Below are 23376 nucleotides of genomic sequence, written 5' to 3'. Positions count from 1 at the left end.
GGGGGAGTCAGACTTCCAAGTTATTGAAATACATTTCCTAGCAACTCCGAGTGCCACCTCGATAAACTTTATTTTGTGTTTTCTTATATTTGCACTGATGGTGGTGAAATTGCCCAATAGGCAAAGTTCAGGGTCTAATGGGAAGGGGGCATCTATAATTTTAGCCAGTGTATCACAGAGATCATACCAGAATGTTTTAACCTTAACACATTGCCATGTACAATGTAAAAAGGAGCCCTCTTCTGTGCCACATCTAAAACACATGTCTGATATCTCAGATTTGTATCTATGCAACTTTTGAGGTGTATAATAAAGTTGGTGGAGAAAATTATAGTGGGTCAATCTGTACCTGGAATTAATTGTAGCAGAGAGGCTATCACTACACAGATCTGACCACAAAGATTCATCAATAGTAATATTTAAGTCTGACTCCCACCTTTCCCGAGATTTGTGTATACCTACTCTTGGGCATAGACTCATCAACACATTGTACATATTAGAAATGAATCTATATGAACATTGATCACTATGTAACAAATTCTCCACATCAGTAAACACAAGTAAAGCCATCTCCGGCCCCAGAGTCCTTCTGAGGTAGTCCCTCAGTTGCAAAAAACAGAAAAAATGCCTGTTTGACAAGTCATACTTCACTCTCAATTGTTCGAAAGACATAAGTCTTCCATCTTTATAACAATGCTCCAGGAGTTTTATCCCATTATCATGCCAGCTCTCCAGGATTCTATTGCCCACAAACATGGGTAAAAGCCCATTTTTCTTTACTTTGCTGCAAGATTAAAAGGACGACAACTTGCTGGAGTGAGATTATCATGGCATGGGCTGCACTGTAGCTTTTGCTGACGTGCCACAACATAATGTTTGTTATGTCGTGCCCGATCCGACCTAGCCTTGTGTGGCCAGACACATTTCTTTTACACTGGCAGAGTTGTCTGTTCCCTAGGCTAGATCTGAGATCCGACCAATATGCTCCTATATAGACATGGAGATGTCCATATTGATGATAATGTATTCAAAATATCCATCCTAGAATAGCTACTAGTTTTCTTTTAATTTGACCTTGTATAACTCTTTGGTTAACCTTGGTCGTTGTAAATGTGCTTTATAATTAAAGGTTGAGTTGAGCTATTGGCTACAGGTCTATGAAGCCATCTGCAATGCATATCTATTTTATAAACTGATCATGTTTGATTTAATATCAAGTGTTTCCAACTATATTTCTGTAAAATAATTCCTTCATTTGTTTTTTTATCTTCTTTCCTATTACCCCCACACAGGGGGGCGGTATTCAATCAAATAGAGGAATGCCAACCTACTGTACCAACCTGGTAGACATCTTGCCCTCACTACCTGTCTTAAAAAGATCATTAATAGGGATATTTTTAATGCTTTCACTTTCACTAGTAAAGAACTTTAAATTGATTTAAGTTGTATTGTTTAATGAATATGAAAAATGTGTGCTGCGATGGGGTGAAATGGAAAGAGGGGTGAAAACGATGAAGGGATGAGAAGGGATGCAGGGATGGGTTGAAAGGGTTGAGATCGAGGAGATGGAGGGATGCTGGGGGGGTGAGAGGGAGAAGGGATGATGGATGAAGGGAGAAGGGATGAAGGGATGTGGGGGAAAGTGATCGAGGAGTGAGAATATAGGATGAGAGGATGGAGGGATGAAGGGAGAGATGCAAATACATATTTTTTTATATAAATACGGACAAGCCTCATTTAACTGGCCGTCCAGAGTGCACGAGTGCAAACACACTCTCTGCACTGCCTGCCACATTTTTAAACTGTTCATACTATAGTACAACTTAGGCAGTTACGTAGCATATTATACTAGTCATCATGTAAATAGCTACAGTATGTGCTATATCATTAATCAGATAAAGGCCGTCATTGCATTAAGAGAAGATTGATTAACAAATCTGCAGTAGTAGCAGTAACTGTGCAAGTGTGTATACAGTATCCTGTTCATCCATAAACCGTTGTTTTTCCCTTTTGTAAAAACAAAACAAAAACAAATACATGTAAATGTGATCCTTTGAAGTCACTGGGAAGTCAGCCAGCTCTTCATTTGACTTTGACCAAGATCCATGTGCTTAGCATTTTCTTTTTTTCTTTTTTCATAACTCTGGTACCGTAGCAAAGTCCTCCAATGAGACACATGGACAGAGGAGGACAGAGTGAGTGTACTTTGTATTGATGGTTAAGCTGCAGCGGCACTCACTGAGGTCTGAACTCAGTCATCGGATCTGGCCTGGATCTCGATGCATCGAGCGAGGTGGCACGCCGCCGCAACATGTCGGCTGCTGGTACTGAAGCGGGCATGATAAGGGTTGGGATCCTTTAGGATTGTAATGATTCCGGTTAATTAATGATTACCTCGTAACGGTCCGATTCCTTAACGGTTTAAAGATTCCTCCAAGAGTGTACAAATAGAACCACATGGATCCTTTTGCACTCTCTCAGAGTTATGGTGGTACTTGAAATTAAAGCGTGTGAGAACCACCGGTATTGTAATGGCATAGCAGACGTGTCCGAATGTGATGGAACCGATTCCGGTTCCTCAATGTTGGATCCTTTTCCTCCAATTCCTCCGGTTCCCAGATCCCAACCCTAGGCATGAGAAGAGGAGAAGGTTAGAAGTGTGAGACAGACAACGGGAGTTGGAGGTGAAAGGGAAAGGAACGATTGCCTCAGCCCAGCACTCAGTCCCTCAGACATGTTTGAGTGACTTGTTCTGTCCCTCAGACACGACTGAGCTGCGTGCGAGCGGCCACCCTCTGCACCACACAGAGTTCTCCACTCTCTGCAGCACATGCATGCGCTGCCTTCTCCTCCAGCAGCACACGTTATACACTCACAGCAGCTGGCAGCCCTCTCTGCCTGCTGGCCGCTGCCCCGCAGCCCATGGACATGACATGTCACCTCACTTAAACACAAGACTGAAGGAAAGCAGGAAAATTAATGAAAGTAAAGGAAGGATGCAACAACAAAAACAGACGGAAACAACAGCGGTAGGAATTGCACTGCACAGTGCACACTCTGTCTAAATGAGAGAGGGACAGTGAGAGAGTGAGTGCTGGAGGAGAGAGAGATAGAGAGGGGGAGAGAGAGAGGAGGCGGAGAATTCAAAGGCGTTGTCCTCCATCAGGAAGCGAGGTACAGCGGTCAATAAAGGACACTCACGAGACGCTCCACCTCCCCATATGAGGAGGAACTTGCCTGAGTCGAGCGCTGTGCCCCCATGACTAAAACCATGCGCCGCTGATCCAAGGGCACCAGCCTTGCCAGCCAGCAGCCACATACTATACTGTATACGTCTGAGCCAGCCACGGCACAGGGGCACTGCATAGAGGAGAGAGGATTTGGGAGGACTTACCACAGAGCCGGAGAAGGATAAACGCTTGTTTTTCTTTTTGGGGGTGGGGGGGGGGGGTGCAGTAAACAACTGGTGCAATTGAATGCCAACTCCTGGAGGACCCCTCTGCTGTTGCTGCTGCGGTCTGGGATACAGTGGATGAAAAGTACAAGGCATAGAGGAAGAGGGGTAGCTGCCAGAATCGGGACTGAAGCACCAGGGTGTAGTCGTCGCCCGGGGCGAGCCGGGTCGCACGTGGTGGGGAGTGGGGACATCAGGCGGGGACACTAGTCCTCCGGTCTCTCTCTCTCTCCTTCATGAAGGATCCCCCCTCTCCTCTTCGTCGTCATCGTCTCTCGTGCCTCTTTCTGTTCGCCCAGTCTCTATCCGCCCGCCCGCGGGGCGACAGTGCAGCCATGGACCGAGGCTGAGTGGATGCTGCTGCCTGACAGGGAGTCTGTGAGGCAGCCGTCCGACCCTCAGCCCCCCTGGTCCCCTTCATGCCGTGCTGTGGGCTGGGCCATCGCCGGAAAGCACAGCTTCCATACGTAAGTCTGCAAACTGAGTCACCTGTGGCGACCGATGCTCATTTGTCAAAAGAGAGAGAATTTGAATGTGTGTGTTTGTAGCATCTACGGTAGTTTTACTGCAGGGTAACGTACAGGGTCATGTCCACATGTGAAAAGCACATGTGCGTGTTTGAAATGACGGACTGTGCAGTGTGCACTTATCTGGATGCCTGCCAGGTTTTTCTCCAAACAATTAAGACTTGATTCCTTTGGCAGAGCTTTACTATTGGGCCATCTGCAGGATTTAGCCAAAACACGAAGCTTTCCACTGCATTGTGTGTGTGTGTGTGTGTGTGTGTGTGTGTGTGTGTGTGTGTGTGTGTGTGTGTGTGTGTGTGTGTGTGTGTGTGCACCCACTAAGAGGTGATGAATCTTTTATTTTGCGTTTATTCTGGTGCTGAGAGCTGAGGTTTGTGCAGTGGGCGGCAGACAGCGTTGGGTCCATGGCTGCAGGCACATGCTGGGTTGACAGATCTGCTTTAATGGGCTTTGCTGGTTTCTTTCATCCGTCCTCTCTGTGTGCGTAAGTAAGTGTCTGCAATCTAATGCTACCTGTCAGACGGCATTAAGCTAAGTGGACAGGCTCATCTATGGCACTTCACCTTAATGAAATGCAGTGTGAGGGACATGCGACGGCCCGCGTTGCCAGATATCGTGAGGGAAATAAGCGAACCAGGTCTGTGCGATGCGACGAGTTGTGAGCCTGTAGATCTACTATTTTCAAAAGAATCTTGGAGGAAAAAAAGTGATTGAGTGGTATATGGGGGTCCCTGGCGTGGACAAATACATATTAATTTGGAGGTTGTGATTTTAAAATGTTTGAATGAGGAGGCAAGTCCAAAATAAGCTATCACTGCACTTTAGAAACAAGTCCAAAGAACTGCAACCTGCCACTACAAATATTTACAAGCGACTTTACAGGAAAAACAAGCCCAAAATTGCTTATAATAAGCAGGCTTGGCAACACAGCCTCAAAGAGGGCAAGACCCTACACTGTCAACATGATGTACATGATGAATTAGGGCTGATGCATACTGTGCCAAAGTGGTATTTTGGTTCGGTTCGGGGAGTCACAAAATCTCGGCAGCACCGAACAGTCGAATTAATGACAAGTACCCCCTTCCCCTGACTACAGCATTTTGCTTATCAAAAGCTCATCAAAAGTCCAGTTCCAATGCCATTATGTAAAAAATTAAACAGCATAATGGCAAATAAACATGGCTTTCTATTCAATAACAGTTGTACTAGTCACGTTATTGATGTAATTTGGGTTTACAATTTACAGATTAGCAGGTTCACACAAATAATGTCATGTTTTGTCATTACCCATAACAGTAAAATACATTCCCATTTTCTCCTGTATCCCCTGCAGTGCTCCGCGTACCCCTAAGGGCTGCGGTGCAATGGTGATTCAATGTTTGGGGGGTCGTGAACGTCGCTCAACACCTACTATACAGGTCTATTGATATGCATATAGGCTCGTTCTTTGTTAAAACCGTTGTCGAAGTGGGAACTTGGGGGGGGGGGGGGGGGTGCGAGACCCCGGCTCAGAAAAGTTATGGGTCGTCGGGGGCACGCGACCCAAGACCACGGCAACACTGCCTAGGGCCCCATTTGAGAAACACTGTTATATATCATACCTTCGGTCTTAAAGGTGTGATTATTCTACAAAGCAAACATAGGCTATTGCAGAGAGAGACCACTATATTGCTATCGCTCTCACCACTAGATGGCCATGTTTCACTTGATTGGTTCTCTCTCTCTCTCTCTCTCTCTCTCTCTCTCTCTCACACACACACACACACACACACACACACACACACACACACACAGATATAGAGAGAGAATGGGAGACTGATCAAATGGCCTTTAAAGCCACAGAAACTTGTGGCTCAGATTTGAAGGTCGATCTTTTAATCTTAAATCAATGGCGATGTCAACTCCAAAGTCCCGACCAGAGCACTTCGTTGGTAATGTGGACAGAATGAATGTTGTCAGTTTTCTGCTCATTATGCCATGCTAAGACACTTTGGCTACATAACACTGTATACTGTAATTATGAAAAGAAGTACTTAGTTAGTGTCCCGATCATAGCGTGTATATATAATAGAGAACGGATAGCCCCGCCCCTATTCCCTATTCCGACCTGTTCCGAAATAATAATCAAATTACAAAACGAAACCCGAGTGGCCCCGTAACGGTCTCGTCCGATTCCGTCCCGTTCCGACTGACTTTCTTTTTTTACAGACCGAAACCCGTAACATGTTGTCCCGAAATCCTTTTATTTCCGAGGTTCCGAGCATTATCATCCCACTGTTACACAGCAATCTCGCTGTCTCACGGCTAACAGACCTGATCCTAGGTCAGCCTAAACACAGCACACACGTTAAACAGAGCTCCAGTAGTTCGTTCCTTATAGCGCACGCCAGCGCGCACATACACATTGATTGATTGCTTTACAGTTTGCATAAAAAAGCAGAAAGTACACATACAGTACGGGTCTTCTCGGGTCCTCTCGGGTAATACACATAATGATTGACAGCCCCGTGTTCCGAGGGAGATGCGGCCATTCCGACCGAGTGACTATGATAAAACACTGACCGAACCCGGTACGGGTCTCTCGGGTCTTCGGGTAATTTCGGGGTCGGGCCCCCCGTGAAGATCTTTATTGTAGACCCCAGCGGCGTGCTCTTATGCTCGCGCATGTATGTTTCACCCCGCCTGCAGTTTCAGCTTTGGCCAGTAGGGTGGCCGCTTCAATATTTACAAGCCGTTCTGGGGGCTTGGTCCCGATCCTGGGGCAGACATTCGGCAAAAATAGCAATAGACAAGCGAGCTTGTAGATCGTCTAGTTTCAGTACTTCTTAAAGGTTTTTAGCCTAACCTTAATACTTTTTCAATTAAACTGCCCATTCACCAGCAGATTTAACAGTGTACCCACTGCATTCACCAGCAAATTTAACAGTGTACCCACCACCCATTCAACAGCAGATTTTCTGCAACAGAAGCTTTTCAATACTTACCACCGCTGATGTCGATGCAGTGGAAAGCTGCCTTTACTCAAATAAGTCGTTACACAATCCATTACCCCAACACACCCTCTCTTTACTAAAATATACACAATTTTCCTTCCTTGACCAGTGGTGTATTTAGTGATGTCTAACCTGTGTTTATAGTAGTCTGGATTAGACCTAACATTTAATCTTAGAAAGGAGTAAGCTTTAATTTTACCTATGAGTAGATTAGTAGATTAAATGAGAGAGTTAGGGGCCACCTGTCTCTCCACACCAGACAAGTGTATAAGCCCTGCATGCATATGTAAAGACATTTGTAAAATCACAAAGCATTCAGTGTGGCGGTGTACAATAACATCGTGTTTTGGGGTTTAAGCGCTACGCTCTCATTTATATTGTAGACCTTCTTCTAGCCGTATTTAAATTCTTATCACTGTGGTTGGTTCGCCGAGTTCAGCCCAAGCATAACGATTTTTCTCCATCTTTGTTTGACCTAGAGAACACTCTCAGCTTCACAGTATAATCCTGAGTATAAGTGAAATGAACCCATTCAGGGCCATTGGTATGTATGTTACAGTCATTTTGGGTAACTCAGTGAGACTGTGGCAAGAGCGCTCGTTTTGTAGTTCACCACACACTAATCACCACCAGATGGCGACGCAGCCATTCAATAGTGAAGGCGCTGACGTCACTCGTTTGCGACTCTCTTTCTTTATTTACTAGCCTAGCCTAGCCTAGCCTAGCCTAGCCTAGCCTAGCCTAGCCTAGCTTAGCCATTAGCTCCATTGTAGTCACTTGGACAGGGCGTTTATCGTGGGCTTGCCCAGGCCTTACGGCCTGGGCATAAATATAACGATTGCATTCACCACGGCTTCGCCCCACTCGCGCCTGCGGCGCTCGGGGGCGAAGAGCAGGACCAAGGTCCGCTGGCCTTCGCGCCGCTTGCAATGTCGTGGACAATCGAGTGGCTCCGCCTGGAGGACGTTGTTGTGGCGACCGCTTGTTCCGCCCCGTGCGGCACGGCAAGCGCTCCGTTTCTCTATCTCACCGTTTCTCTATCTAACCGTGACATGTACACTCAAGAGTTAAATTAACTCTTAAGGATTTCACAATGTGCCCGTGACACACCACTTTTTCTCTGACCCTCCTCTCACGTGTTTCCAATATGGAGCACCAAACCGCCGTTTTACGTCTGAAATGGGGCGGAACACTATTCCGCTTTGGATGGAATTTGGAGCACGACGGAGACTTTGCCGGATGGAACTCCGTTTCTGACAGGCCGGGTATAGCCAGTCCCAGGCAGATATACTCAGGAAAACGCAGCTAATTGAAGACAGCAGCAGGGCCCTGTGCCCGTTAGCCCTTTTCCCTCCTGAGCTGTCATCCTGCATTCCCCATGATGCAGCAGTAGTAAGTCAAGGAAACAGACAGACGTGTTTCCCAAACAATGGGTTGGAGGACCCATTTGTTTGTGTTTTCATGGGGTGTGAGTAATATATTTCTTTTTTATCACTCCAACACACAATAAACATACAGAAAACAGACCAAACCAAAACCCCAATACACTCCAACAGACACAAAAGGAAACAAAATAGCAAAAACATAAAATGACAATTGTTCACATGAGTATTTAAAGATTAATTTCAGAAACAAAGAACTTTCTTTAAATTTAACATGTCCTGCAGATCGGCTAATTTGAATGGATTGATGGTCAAACCGTACACCCTCCCCCCTTTTTGTTGTAGTGCCAATAGACCAGATCACAATGTTTGAATGTTAAACAAACGGGTATTTCCGTGTGGAATATTTTTTGGCCGTGGTGATGATTCAGCCTATTCCCTCATTTCTTGTGTCACTGTCACTGGTTGGTCTTTGGACTGGTTGGTCATCTGGATGATATTGGTGTTGAAACCCACATGCCTGGCGTTTCTTTTCACCTTCCAATGAGCAGCTTCACTGGGAGGACGTAGCACATGCAGAGGACAGCGAGTCCTGGGTTCGATTCCAGAAGCCGACAGAACTTTGCTGTGAGTCACTTCGCGACCCACTCCCAATTCCCTGTCAATTGTCACTGTTCTATCAAAATACAGTCAGAGAAAACGATAAGCATTGACGCAGGGACAAAGAACACCGAACACCGAACACCGGGCTTCAAAAACACACTGCCACTGTATGATACTGACACGATACTGTGGTATCACTTCATACTGAATTTGCATTTGAATTTACACACTGATATCACGTCAATTTTACGTTGTGCTGTAGGGGGAAAAAACATAGAGAAGGAGTATAGTGGCACGTAGTGGAGAATACTTTATTTTCCCCTCAAACCACGGACTTCATGGCTGCTAGCAGTGAGCTAATGTCCCCTGGTGAATGTGTGACCTGCAATTCCTAGTTTTCCAGGCATTGGGATGGAAGCCCAGTCCGCCGCGTCGGGCCAGCACGGCGGCTTTGTCTGGACCTGGGTTTCCTTGGCAATGGCCGTGCGTTCCTCCACTGTTCCAGAGACTATGGAAATGTCCGGAAACGGACCAGCTAATTGGCCTCCGAGGCCTCTCCAGGAATGTCTCGGATTTAAGACAGATTTTCTCTTTTTTTTATTGTAATTACATAATCTATCACCTCATTCTGGGACTGGAAAGTGTGATATACTGTCTGTGGAGACCTATGTGTGTAGCATAGCTCCACACTCCACAGCCTGGAAACAATGATGTCAATTATGCTGTGCTCTGACCCCAGATCAGTAAGATTGGGCAGCAGGGACCTGCGTGCGTACCACTCTCTGGTATGGAAACCATGAAATCATGGCGGGATGACGCAGCTTCCCCTGGCTTTGCTGTGGGTTTGCACATGACGTTACGATGAAAGAGTTATGTAATTTCACACTCTGCATTACTTGGGGTAGAGCAGTGGTTCCATTCCATTGATCCAAGCTGGAACACGATCAACTGATTGGTCATTAAAATAAACGGTAACTGGAAGAGTGGGCGCCTCGATGTAAAATTGGCTATTTGGTCTAAAATGTACACAAATGTTATATTTGGAAAATGGTAAGGTAAAGTACACGATGAGTGCATGATTGAACATTTGACATTTTGGTCTAATATTTCTACAATTACATATTGCTACGCATGACTTCCAACCACGCATTGGTGGAGATTGCTACAAATTGTTACGAATGACTTCCAACCACACGTTGGTGAATTCAATTTCAATTCAATTCAATTTATATAAGTGTCAAATCACAGCAAGTTGTCTCAAGGCACTTTACATCTAGAGCAGAGAACCGACATGAGACTGAGAGAGAGAGAGACAGAGAGGGAGCCACAAGCAAATACAAGTAGTAGCAATAACTATTACTTGTATAATAGTTATTAATATATTAATATATATATAATATATTATTAATAGTATAACAATAATGTTAGATAGTATACTGTAAAGTAGTATAGTATAAGAAAATAGCAATCCACAGTCACGCTCCCGAGGCCCGATCCACACTCATACTGTACTCTTGATCTGCAGCTGGGGTCTGTAATAATGGTGTGAACATCTATCCTGATTGCACATTCTGCGTGTGTGTGTGTGCGTGCGTGCGTGCGTGCGTGCGTGCGTGCGTGCACATTTAATATTCTGTGTTTGTCTTCTTTGAAAGGAGCCCTGAGGACTTATGTCCTTCAGCATACTGTAGGTTGCATATACAAAGATATCAGATCCATCCAGAGAATATAAAGTGTGTTCATGTCTGTCTGTCTGTCTGTCTGTGGGGATTGGAATATCGTGATACAGTGGAGTGGTATCACAAGCCAGTCCTTGATTATGTTTACCAGCAGCACAATTAATTTGCTCATAGAGCCGATAAACGGCAAATAGCTTTAACGAAGTTAGCCATGACACTAATACAGAGCTTATGGCATTCATTTATCTATTATAGGTCTATGGTACAATACTTTGACAAGCATCAACGTGACAGAGAAACATCACAGTCTGTACTCTGTATGCAATATCAAATTAGGTCAGTAGTAGGCCCTTCAAAATCCAGAGCTGGATAGCATAAATCCACTCAGCATTCAGTTTAATTTATTTTGATGCCATATCCACTCCCCCCCCCCCCCTACCCCCCACACACACACACACACTTTCACTCTCTCTCTCATTCTCTCATTCTCTCTCTCTCTCTCTCTTTCTCACATTCTCTTTATCTCCCAGCTACGTAATTTATAAAATAAATCTGATGTTAGATGTTGACATTGTTGTTGTTGCTAATCTACATGCTTGCATCATGGTGTGTTGTCAGCTTTTACATCTGTTGTGTTTTATATTTGTGAATGTTTTGGAAAATGTTAGCCTGTGTAATATATTAGTTTCACCGCAATCGGACGCTGGCGTTCATGATTTGCCACAGTTTGTTTGCAGGGGGCCACCCCTGCAAACTTTAAGGACGGAAGGATGGACTCTGCAAATAAAATAGGGATATTGTGTACGTCTAAGAGGATATGATCCTGTATATGGAACCAGAGACGTCTTCAAATAAGTACAGTTAAAGTAAACACGTATACATATCATATAAATACCAGTGAAGTTGCCTTCTTGCCAATAGGCTGCAGCCAATTAAGCGAACTATAAAGAGAGTACAATGATTCTGTATCCACAGTGGGCCTGTGGGTTTTTAAATATTTAACCAATGAAAAGTATTAAAAAGAACTGTGACTTAATGATAACTACATTGGATCGATTGGAACAAGGTTACGCTTTTTCCATTTCCCAAAAATGAACAGTTTTCGAGGTTTCTGCCCAAAAGCCAAAATTATGAAATGTGACACATTACCTTACCAAATGTATATCATTTGGTTGTTCAGTCCCAAAAATGACAAAGTGTAATATCGTTGCTGTCTGGCAAAACCACTTATATCCATTTTTACTTTTTGTGGTTTTCCGTAATGAATGAATGCATACTACAGCGTCACATGAAAACATGTATGCTTGAGTAAATGTGCTTAGTTATTTTCAACTCTGGATCGGGGCTCACAGCCTGTGACAAGAGAAGTAGGATATCGTCGTTGTCAAGTGGAAACTTGCATGTCCAAAACCGTTGGAAAACTGCCGATCTACAAGCACACAACGCCTTGCATCGCGAGGCGTTGTGTGCTTGCTGTTTTCACTAGTTTTGTGCGACGGTCTTGTATGATGAAGCAGGGCTTTACTTTACCAAAAACATACACATTTGTAAACTTGGAGATACGAGGTTTTTGCCCGACAGTGACGATATGCACATCGCCACAGCCTGTGCCCATTTAAGTGGCACCTCAGTCAGACCATCCCCAGACCATGTCAGGCATCAACGCAAAACAGGAGCAGATGTTCTTAGATGCCAATTAAGAAGAGAGGAGAGATGCAGACAGCTCACTGTGCTCTGTTCACCGGAGGAGGGCTGTTGGCCCATATGGGTACTGGAGACAATTAATTAGCATGACAGACGTTAAAAATGGACTAGGGGCCCACATAACGTTACGTAAACATCCATACTCCGGGACCTTCGCATGCAAGGCGTTAATTACCTTGTCTATATTATCTGGTTGGGTGTTCTGTACAATAGCTATTATAATAAGTATTCTCTCTGTATAGTCTGGTGCCTGCTCTGTCACTGCTAGCGCAGTCTAGGGACATTTAAAGTTCAATTCCACTTAAGTGCAGCCACTCAAATCAGCAGTGATAGCATCAAACCTCCCTTCCTGATCGCTTTAGGTAATCTCTGGATTGAGTAGTGGCACAGACGCACTGTGATCGGGGGTTGTAGCGTGAGGTGGGGGTCTGCGGGAGAGGGAAGTAAGTAGCAGAGAAAGGAGGGCTATACTTAGCCGTTTACGAGGGTACACAAATGTGAAATGATGTACTGTGTAGAGAAGAAGATAGGGGTGTAACGATATAGTAACTGTATCGAAATATCGTTTTTAACTTAAAAAATCGAAGTATATCGAAATGAAAACAGCTAAAATCGAATCGTATCGTTTTATTTTGTATCGTATCGAATCGGCAGTGCAAAGAATCGATTGTATCGATACTACCTACTTGTGCATTGTATTTAGCATTTTTAAGAAAAAATAATTAAAAGGAGGGGTTTAATTACTTTTCCTTTCCATATAGCTACACTGGTCTATCGATAAATGTGTGTAATCTCTAGGTTCATGTCAAGGTGCAGGTTTGTCGATATACAATGTCCATGTATTTGGCAGATAATCACATTGTTTACTTATTTATATCCATAATAATACATGTTTCCCTTAAAAACCTGCACTATCCACACCTTTCACACAGATTTAATTTCTTTGCTAAATAGTTACTATATCGATTTTAAATAATTAAATCGAATCGTATCGTATCGCCATGAATTAACCAATATCGTCCATGTATCGTATCGTCAACCATGTATCGTGATATGTATCGAATCGCTATTAAAATGTATCGTTACACCCCTAGAAGAAGACGAGAGAGGGGAGACACAATCAATACAGAATAGAGGTTGAAGACCGTTGCCAGGTAGTTGATAATTATAAGATAAGGCGTTAAAGAGAACAATGCTGCGGGCCTGCGGCCAGACTTATGGGAGGAAGAGCAGAGAGAGAGAGGTGAGAGAAAATGACATTTTAATGTGCGCCGCTGTTGTTCGGGCTCTGCATCGTCTCCCAGCAAAAGAGTGACAACAAGTGCTATGCAGCCAGGAAGGGATGGAGACCTACACACTACACAGTACTCCACAAGAGGAGAGTGGAGGAACAGAGACCATGTGAGATCAAATGAGGTGAAGTAGAAGGGAGTAGAGCTGGTGCAAGAAATGATCTACAGATCCATAATATGTTTCTTTTTTCTTTTCTTTTTTCAATTCTTTACACCAAAGAGTGGATTCTGAGTGAAGCAGAACCTTCTTTTCCCCCCTCCATCAATTAAACGGAAGAGTGGACAGAGATACTGCCTGCAGTAGATCTTATATAGATCAGGTGAGTCACTTTGAGACCCGCCACTTGCATCTCCCTCGCTTGCTCATACCTGCTCAAGAGGTCCTGGAGGGACGACAGTGATCCACCCCCTCCCTCTACCAGAAGGAGCATCAGTGTGTGTGTGTGTGTGTGTGTGTGTGTGTGTGTGTGTGTGTGTGTTTTCTTTTTATCCTAATGCTTCCATAAGCTCACCCAGACGGCAGACGGCCGCAAAAATACCAACTCCGCTATTGGACAACTGTTCCGTAGTGCCGTGGCTCAGTAGGGGGCGTGGCTAAACCTGTTAATGTGATGCTGCATATTCATACTCAACGTGAATACATTAATTCAGTGCAGCAGGTCAACATGGACTACGAGAGAGGGAAGAGGATCTGACTTTGTGTTGCTGGAAGGATTTCCCTCTGCGTGCACCATTCCCACAGGGACAGCCTGGTGTGTCTCTGAACAGCTTCTGAGCACTGGGGTGTGGCTGCCTGCTATCGTATGACAAACGCTGGGCATCAGCTGGATGTTGTCTGGCTCTTCTGACAGATGTTGGGGGACTCTTCTTCGGGCTTGTCCAGTCGGAGAGCATCAGATGACCCATGGCTCTGAGCTTCACAGGCTCGCCAGGCCCCGCCTTGACCCTCCTCTCTCACCTGCCAGCCTGAGGGGCTCGTGATCATTTTGGGTCTGTGCCTGGGCCACTCAAGCAGCAGGGGCTTGAGTCGAAACATTCTCTCCATGTTACAGGGATCGTCCCGTTGTTGCCATGCACAAACAACCCAAGAATAAAAATGTCTCCTGGGTAAGTTGGGGTGTGTTTTTTTCTTTTTTAGTTTTTGGTGGGTGAGGCGAGTGAGGTGTGAGAGAGCGGATGAAACAAGTTTGAAGGTGTGATTGTGAATTACACTTTTCATGTGTGTGAATGACACTTTCCATGTCTTCTCACGTTGCTGTCAGCAGTTCATATCTGTAACTTTCTTCAAAAACGTGAAATATGTTTAATGATTTCATTTCAATATTAATTAAATTCTTTAATTTGAACAGATTGTGTTTGGCAGTACGTCACACCAAAGTATGACGTGGTTAAGTTGGCTTCTGTCGTTCCTGCACACAAAAGCTTTTCCAAATAGAGGCTTAGCAATTTAGGCATTATATAACTAGTGGCGACTACATGCCTACTTTATGAAATCCGGTCATGTTCACATTACAACTGATAGATAGATAACCAGTCTGCCTACTCTGCCTGATTATGACCACGATGACTGATCTTTGTTTGCGCAAGGATACGTTGGAATTGTAGTCGTTGCAAGGCTTTGTAATCACGGTTGGATCTGGTCTGCAAACAACGTATGGGTGTTTTCTCAGTGGGAATTAATTAGGTGGGATTGCATAATAATTGCAGTGTTTACAGTGGACGAGTTTGTGTTTTAATGACAGCTGTTTTGCTCATGACGTTCCAGCCTCTTTGATTGTTGCGTGCGTGCGCGCACACGCGCGTGTTTATAGTGTGTGTGTGTGTGTGTGTGTGTGTGTGTGTGTGTGTGTATGCACAGGAGCTTGCGTTACAGGGATTTCTGACTTTTTGGCCTGTGCAGATGGGACGATCAGGGGAGATTAGGGGGGAACGTGTTATTTCTCCGATGAAATCAGCTACTTGGTGGATGGCGTGGAGGGAGGTGGCAGAAGTTGGGGGTAAGGGGAGAAGTTGATGATTCCATTAGAACAGTGGTTCTCAACCTTTTCAGGTCGTGACCCCCAAAATAATCCTATTTGAACTGGGGATCTCCCACCCTGACGAGCACTAAGAGTTGAGGCATTACATTTTGTATTACACAGTTCTATTGCATATCTACATGCTCGCATTGCGAGGCGTTGTGAGCATCTAGATTGGCTATTTTCACAATTTCTGCCTCTAATATTTGACAATGTGGCGAATGTTTAATTTGTCATTTTAGAGGTATTAAAAATTCCTTAAATTGTCACCCTCTATACACTTAAACTTTATGTTGGTTAGTTTACTGTTGAGTGAGAAAACAATGTTGCACAATAAGTTAATCATCTGGGGACCCCCCAAAATAATTTGAGGACCCCTCTGGAGGTCCCGAACCCACAGGTTGAGAACCACTGCATTAGAACAGAACTGCCACCGTCTCTACTGTTCATGGTGTCTGAAAGTTTTCACCCTGTGGAGAGTAGGGCTGCAACTATCGACGATTTACTTATAGTTCCATCAATAGTCTATTTTCGATTAATCCAATTATAGAGTTAGCACTTGAGCATTATTTTAGGCCTATACTTAGCCGCACAACGGTGTCATCAGAATCAATCTTTATTGTTGTCACATCACATTTCAAGTAAGGTGGGTGAAATTCTTAGTTGTGCAGGCTCATCATTGCAGTTAAAAGATAGTGTCACCTCATAAAAAGAGAGAGGAGAGGCATAAAGTGCATAGTATACCGTTCAAGGTTCAAGGTTGTACTTTATTGTTACGTCTTTTATACAGGTACGTAAGAGTAAAACTTATTTTTGTTCGGCATCCTTACAGACAATGCAGTGATATAGAATAAAGCAGAACAACAGAAAACAACACATCTACAGATAAAATAATAAGTAATAATGACTTAGGAAAGAAAGAGAGTGCAAAAGCAAAAAGAGCAAAGAGAATGAGAAAAACATCTCAGCTGTACATGTGCATAAAGTTTGGTGTATTTTATACACCAATGGCATTTTTTTCCCGTAGACCAATCTGCATAATACTATTAATGTGAATAAAGTGCATAATAAATAAAGGTGTCCCTTTAAAATACATGTAAGTTAAGTCTGTACAGTGTCAAGTCAACAGACTTAGCTCTTGTTCAGCAGCCTAATAATAGAGCTATTGCTCCCGATGCTCCTGTATCGTGTCATGCAAAAATAGTGAAAACAGCAGATCTACAAGCTCTGTCAGCAATCAGCATGCATTTTTCCCCCTTTTTTCCTTATTAACTTAAATCGTTAATTTGATTAACTGTTGCACCCCTATAGTGGAAAGCCAGCAAGGGATGACTCCTGGGGTCCAGTGGCCTTCAAAAGCCACCTCCTCCCTCCTCATCTAGTCTCTTATGCTTACCCCTGCACTATAGTCCTCAGAATACTTTGATAATATTTGGAATTGATCAATATCACTTCAGTTTAACCACTTATACTTAGTAAAACGGACCTGAGTTGTACTTGGTGCGATCTTTTTCACTCTACAGTACACCAAGTCTTTTCACCTCAAACACGTCGTGAGCTTGTAGATGAAGTGAATAGTAGTGCATGTTTCCCCCAGAATAGGGATGCTGGGGTTTAAATGGTTAAAAGCCAAGCATAAAATTTAATTTCGATATATGGAAATAGATATTCTCTCAAGTTTTCCTCGTGACATATGGTATCTTAGGGGGGAAGCTTTACATAGTTGACATAAATGTATGGTGCTGTACATGTAAAGTAACAATGTAATTCCGTGGATGAACAAGTTATTTACAGGGGTGACTTACCTAACCACTGCTCTAAAAACATGTTAATATCTCAAAGCCTTTCTGATTTACTGGGCAGTACTTTGGCGAACAACAGGAAAGATGGGTCAGAGGGTTTGGGGAGCCACATTTCAACCAATGCTGTTTTTCGTCTCTGTCGGGTGGAAACCTCATATGTCCATAACTATACCTTTTCTACCCGACAGCGATGTTTTATAGCTGCAATCCATAACTTTAATGTCCTACCTTGGATTCTAAACCGGGTCCCCTGCGCAAGTGCCTATTTTTTTACTGTTGAGGTACAGCAGACAACATGTGTGGGAAGGAGAGTTCCCTCCCCCCAATTGTATCTCATGTTAACCAGTAGTGGTCCTACCCGGCCACCGGCTCTCAATGTATGCATCTTGAAAGGTTTTCGCAATTACTTTCAATGCACACACTGGCATGTGTAAAAAAGCTGAGACACCAGGATGCCCCAAAAATCCAGTAGTTAATGGTTAGCAGGAAACTAAACTCTGTGTAGGTCACACTTTAGTACCGTATACTGAAGCACATGTCAGCTGTGAAGAATGTGCATAGTGCAGATATGAACGGGGTTTTGCTGGAGAGTTGTCCTCCAGAGGGGAACTGCTGCTCTACTTTTAACTCAGCCCACCCATATGGTGCATACAGTACAGTACAGTACAGTACAGTATGCTGCTGAATCGTGCTGATCATCTATTGCAGTGTTTCTCAAACTTTTACATTTCAAGGTTTCACCTTAACTCTGACAGTGTACAAATGGACCTGTTATTTTGTATGCTGTTAGAGTTACAGACTTGTATGGGTCGATTTAGACCCCCATAAAGGAACCCACTGGGTCCCTGGAATCCACTTTGAGAACCACTGCTCTACTGTGTGTACAACTTGTTCATGTCACGGACCCCCAAAGTGATATGATTCTAGAGATGCTCCGATTGTGATTTTTGGGACCGATACGATCACTGATCAACTAGAATCAGTATCTGCCGATACCGATACGTGTAGGAGTTGATGCTGAGGTTACATTCAGTCCCACAGATAAATATTGTGAAAATAGTTGATCTAGCTTGTAGATCGGCAAAGCCGATACCGATCAAAGCCGATAGAGGCATTACCGTCCGATCGCGATCACTCACCGATCAATCGGCACATCTCTAATAGATTTGGCCACGGAAAACCATCAGAAATGTGTAAGGACCGCCATAAGAGATGATTTGTGTTAAACATGATTGTGATGGTACATTAACTGATTTTGCTGGGGACCCCCTGAACCTCCACATGGACCCCTGGCCACTTTGAGCCTCATAAGCGTGAGGCTATTTTTGCTGTTTTGCATACCATCATTGGTCAACAAACTAATACAGCATTAAGTGGTTAATCAGGCTAATCGATTTAGTCTATTTATATTTTTGCATCGATTTGTTGATACTTGATATACATAAATACAATAAAACCGCCGAATGGTTAATTGATTAAGTGCAAGATTAAAGGGTCCTTCAGACGGATCGTGGTTTGCCTCGGGGGCTCCCTCTTGGGTCAGCGGGGACCGTTCCACGGTGAGACACAAACACACTCACTCAGTGAGTAAACGCTGCACGTTTTCTCTAAAGATGACCACAGTCCAGCTCTCGCCGCCCGCATGCGCATGCACGAAAGCGGGAATTTCAAGGGACCGCACCCGCTCGCCTCGCCACCCCGAAACTTCTCTGTGCGTCCAAAATAAACACCCGCCTCTCATTGAAAATGAATTACTAGGACGCGGCAACCGCACTCCGTCTGTAGGGCACTTAAGTCTGTGAATGGTTTTAAATTAACACAGAATCAAATGTTTTGATTCATCAGTAGCCTGGATGGCTTGGTTCCAGGCTTAAAATAATGTTTGAATATTTTCAGAAATCTCTATGGGTTTTCTATCTGTGGCACCACAATATGGCCGCGACGGCTATGCCCTATGGTTGAGTTAAAATGAAGTGCAACCTCTTGGATTGTCTCTCACTGAATAGATAAGCATGATGAAACCATGATGACAGATAAAATATAATCATAATGAGATGAACAAAGGCTTAACTTTTTTTTTGCATTATCCTGGCCTGTCCAAATCTCTCCGATCCACTCTTCTGTGTGATGTCAGACTTACATGTACTGTACCACCATTTTATTGAGCCCCACTAGTGGCGTTGCTCTTAATCATGGCAATGTCAGTCAGTGTGGTCTGTCTGCCTGTCTGTCCGACTGCCTTGTTGGCTACACTGACAGATATCTTGAAAACGACTTGTTGGATTGCCATGACACTTTCATGCTCCCCAGTCTAGGGAGTGTTTTTTGCAGGTCTTTCAGTCCGAGTGTATCAAAAAAGCAACTTGGTTCAGGCAGCGGAAGCTTGTGGTTGGCTGCGCGGAGGTGCCGAAAGTCGGGGGGACGGAGATACACCTAAACCTAACCTTAACCCTAACCTCAGTAAAACTAAGCTGGTGAATGCTAACCTGGTGAAATGCTAACCTGCCAACGCTGGTGAATGCTAACCTGATATGCATACTCGGTCTAAATGGGTGGTTCTGGAAAAAAGATGGGTAGGGGTCATAGACTGGGGAGGAGAGAGTTTTTTGAAGGTTTTTCAGTCTGAGCGTATCAAAAAAGCACCTTGGTTAAGCAATATAAAAAATGTACTTAAAGTACCAAACGTAGATGGTACTCTTTATGCAGTACCTTCTATCTATCTCAAATGTGTGTAAACATCTTTTAGAATCAGCAGATCTAGATCTGCTATTTTCCAATATCCGAAAAAGCATATACGGCTGAATGTGGTTAATGTGTGTTTTGTAATAATAATATACAAAGTAACTAAAGACTTCAAATAATTGCAGTGGAATAAAAGTACAATATTTGCCTCTGGGATGTTAGCGGAGTAGAAGTATTGACAATTGTAAATACCTCAGAATTGTACTTAAGTACAGTACTTGAGTACATGTACTTAGTTACTTTACACCACTGTGTCTATCCAATAAGCCTAATGACTCTGAGGGACACATCCATGACCGTAGAGACGGGCAGTGCCAGTCAGGCGGCTTAGAGCTCCAGATGGTGCTGTGTGTGTGTGTGTGTGTGTGTGTGTGTGTGTGTGTGTGTGTGTGTGTGTGTGTGTGTGTGTGTGTGTGTGTGTGTGTGTGTGTGTGTGTGTGTGTGTGTGTGTGTGTGTGCGTGTCTCAGTTTGTCCGTCTGGCCACACACATCCAGCTGTAGGAGGTCACATGTTTTACTCCAGCGGGCAACAAGCTCTGTTGGCAGTGGGCACAACCCTCCAACAGCAGATTATGAGTTTGCGGTGCGAGAGTGCGGTCATCGCCATCGCCAACTCTGGTCTCCTGAATCATTGCCCTCCACGCTCTCCTATCTAACATCAGGGTCTTGAGCTCCGCAGTGTTGTTAGCTAAGCTGTCGCGTCCCACTGCTTCTACATAGGTGGTTCTGCTTCTTGCCTTTCCTGGCTTAGCCCTGGGCTGGCTCCCATAGTGTCAGTTTATTTCTTATTTCCACACATTGATTGATTGATTGAAGAATTTATTAGAAATTTGCATAGGAAAAGGTACCGTTTCATGACAGTACATTTCACTGGTACAAGGTCAACTAAAATGATCCTTTTAAATAGCTCTAAGGTATATTATAACATGGTTTAATGTTAAAAGAATTGTGTTATTCCCCTTTAACTGGATTATTTCAGTTTTTAGTAATTTTACTTTTACTCTACTACATCTCAGAGACGAATATTTTACTTTTACTCAACTACAATTATTTGAAAACTCTAGTTACTAGTCATCACTTTGTAGATTTTGATTATTATTACAAAACATACATTAACCAGTTCACCGCACCCTGCCGTGTGAATAATGTTCAATGGTGTGATGAGTGTTATAGTAGTGTGTGCTTGCACGTGTGTGTTACGGTATGTGTGTGTATTAAAGCTCTTACAGTATGACATGCTGTTTTTAACAAACATAAAAGTATTTAGCCTGGATACCAGTCTGCTACGCTGCATTCAGTGGATTGGTTTTGTCACTTCTCTTCTCAGTCTGGCCAGGCTCCTATCTCCAAGGGAAGCGCTGCGGGACACATAGAAAACGAGTGGAAACCACTCGCGGCTTCTGATTGGTGTGTGGTACGGGACGGGAAAATACACCAGTGTGTATTGGCTGGCTGATGACATAGCTAACCTAACCCTACTCTGGTTCGTTGGAACAACATCCAATTAGCAACGACGTCGCCTACGTAACTGGTGACACTGACAACTTGGAAATACGAGTCAAATCGTGGCTTGCCAGACTGAGAAGCTAAGTGACAAAACAAATCCACTGAATCTAGCGTAGCATGCTGGTACCCAGGCTAAAACTGAGAACTCCACTCCAGTGAGCCATGGCAGGTTTTTTCTCTCTGTGTTCTGAGGCCTCTAGATATAGTCCAGGCAAACTAGCTCATTTTGGACCCAAAACAGAAAGTAATTGTAAAAGATTTTTTTTCTTCACAGACCTTTTCTATAAGGTCTCCAGAACAACATACTAAAAGTCCTAAGAAATCCCAGTTGCGGAAATATGTTTAATTGACATTAATCCAAGACTTACTATACACTACACCAGGGGTCCTCAATAGGCGGACCGCGGTCCATGTCCGGACCGCGAGGCACCGCCGACCGGACCCAGGACGAATTATAGTAAAAAAAAAAAAAAAAAGGAAAAATATTTTCGTTTCGTTTCACTTCATTGCATGCGCTGTGAGTGTGTGTGTGTGTGTGAGAGAGAGAGAGAGAGAGAGAGAGAGAGGGACAACGACGAGCTGATTGGCTGATGCCGGCCCACATGGGTTGTCATCTCTACGCTGATAGGCTGTTACCAGCTGGGTCACTAGAGTTCATTCCACAGACCACGGAAGCGTCCAAGTAGTAGGCTACTCGAAGCGTTCGGAGCTGCAGCCTGCAACAGCTCAACTATAAACCAGTGGGCTTCATTCACGCACAACAACATCAACGTGAATGTGTTTGCAGGATTGTAATCTTCTCTCCAGAGAGTTTGTCGGGACGTGCCACCGCCGTCTCTCTCTTTCTGCATGGATATGCAGCCAGCGAGCCATGCAGCTAAGCTAGCTGTGAGCTGCACGCAGTAGCCTCCCTACTCAGTACAGGAGTGAGCTACGAGCCGCTTTAGTCTCTGACGCGCGATACTTGTTTTCAGATCGATATTCATGTTGTGACACAAGCATAAATTATTCGAAAATTATCCCAGTTTGTTAAAAGAAAACAAAGCAACAAACATTAGCGCAAAATATCTCTGCTCCACTTTGATTTAAACATTCTGTAATCTCCCTTCAATGGGTTGTTGCACTTCAGTCAAATGAGGTCCCCAAATGATTTTGGAGGAGTCCCCAGGCCAGATGACAGTGAGGCCATTCATAATTTAAGGAGCTAAGACCTTTTAATAAAGAATCTGGAAACAGACCATTACTTTATTTTTATATATATATATATATATATATATATATATATATATATATATATATATACATATATACATATATATATATATATATATATATATGTGTATATATATATATATATGTTACAGGATGTTTGGGTAACGCAGGACGTTCATTGTAAGAGCGCTTGTTTTGTCGTTCACCACACACTAATCACCACCAGGTGGCGACGACAGCCATTCACTCGCATTCACTAGTGAAGGCGCTGACGTCACTCGTTTGCGACTGTATTTACTAGCCTAGCCTAGCCTAGCCTAGCCTAGCCTAGCTTAGCCATTAGCTCCATTGTAGTCACTTGGACAGGGTGTTTATCGTGGGCTTGCCCAGGCCTTATGGCCTGGGCATAAATATAACTATTGCATTCACCACGGCTTCGTAACTCGCGCGGCGCTCCGCCGG

The 23376-nt window shown here is 43.9% G+C and overlaps 1 protein-coding gene across 1 annotated transcript in view; it reads left to right on the top strand.

Annotated features, from left to right (window-relative positions):
- cacnb2a (calcium channel, voltage-dependent, beta 2a) overlaps positions 1–23376 on the top strand; it is a gene marked incomplete at both ends in the record, with an annotated part of 130079 nt that overhangs the window by 18748 nt on the left and 87955 nt on the right. The gene's annotated exons all lie outside the window — the stretch shown is intronic.

Source organism: Nannobrachium achirus, assembly GCF_963921795.1.
Source record: "Nannobrachium achirus genome assembly, chromosome: 21".
NCBI classification, from domain to species: domain Eukaryota; kingdom Metazoa; phylum Chordata; class Actinopteri; order Myctophiformes; family Myctophidae; genus Nannobrachium; species Nannobrachium achirus.
The sequence above is the reverse complement of the archived record's forward strand: the minus strand, read 5'-3'. Positions and strand labels throughout refer to the sequence as shown.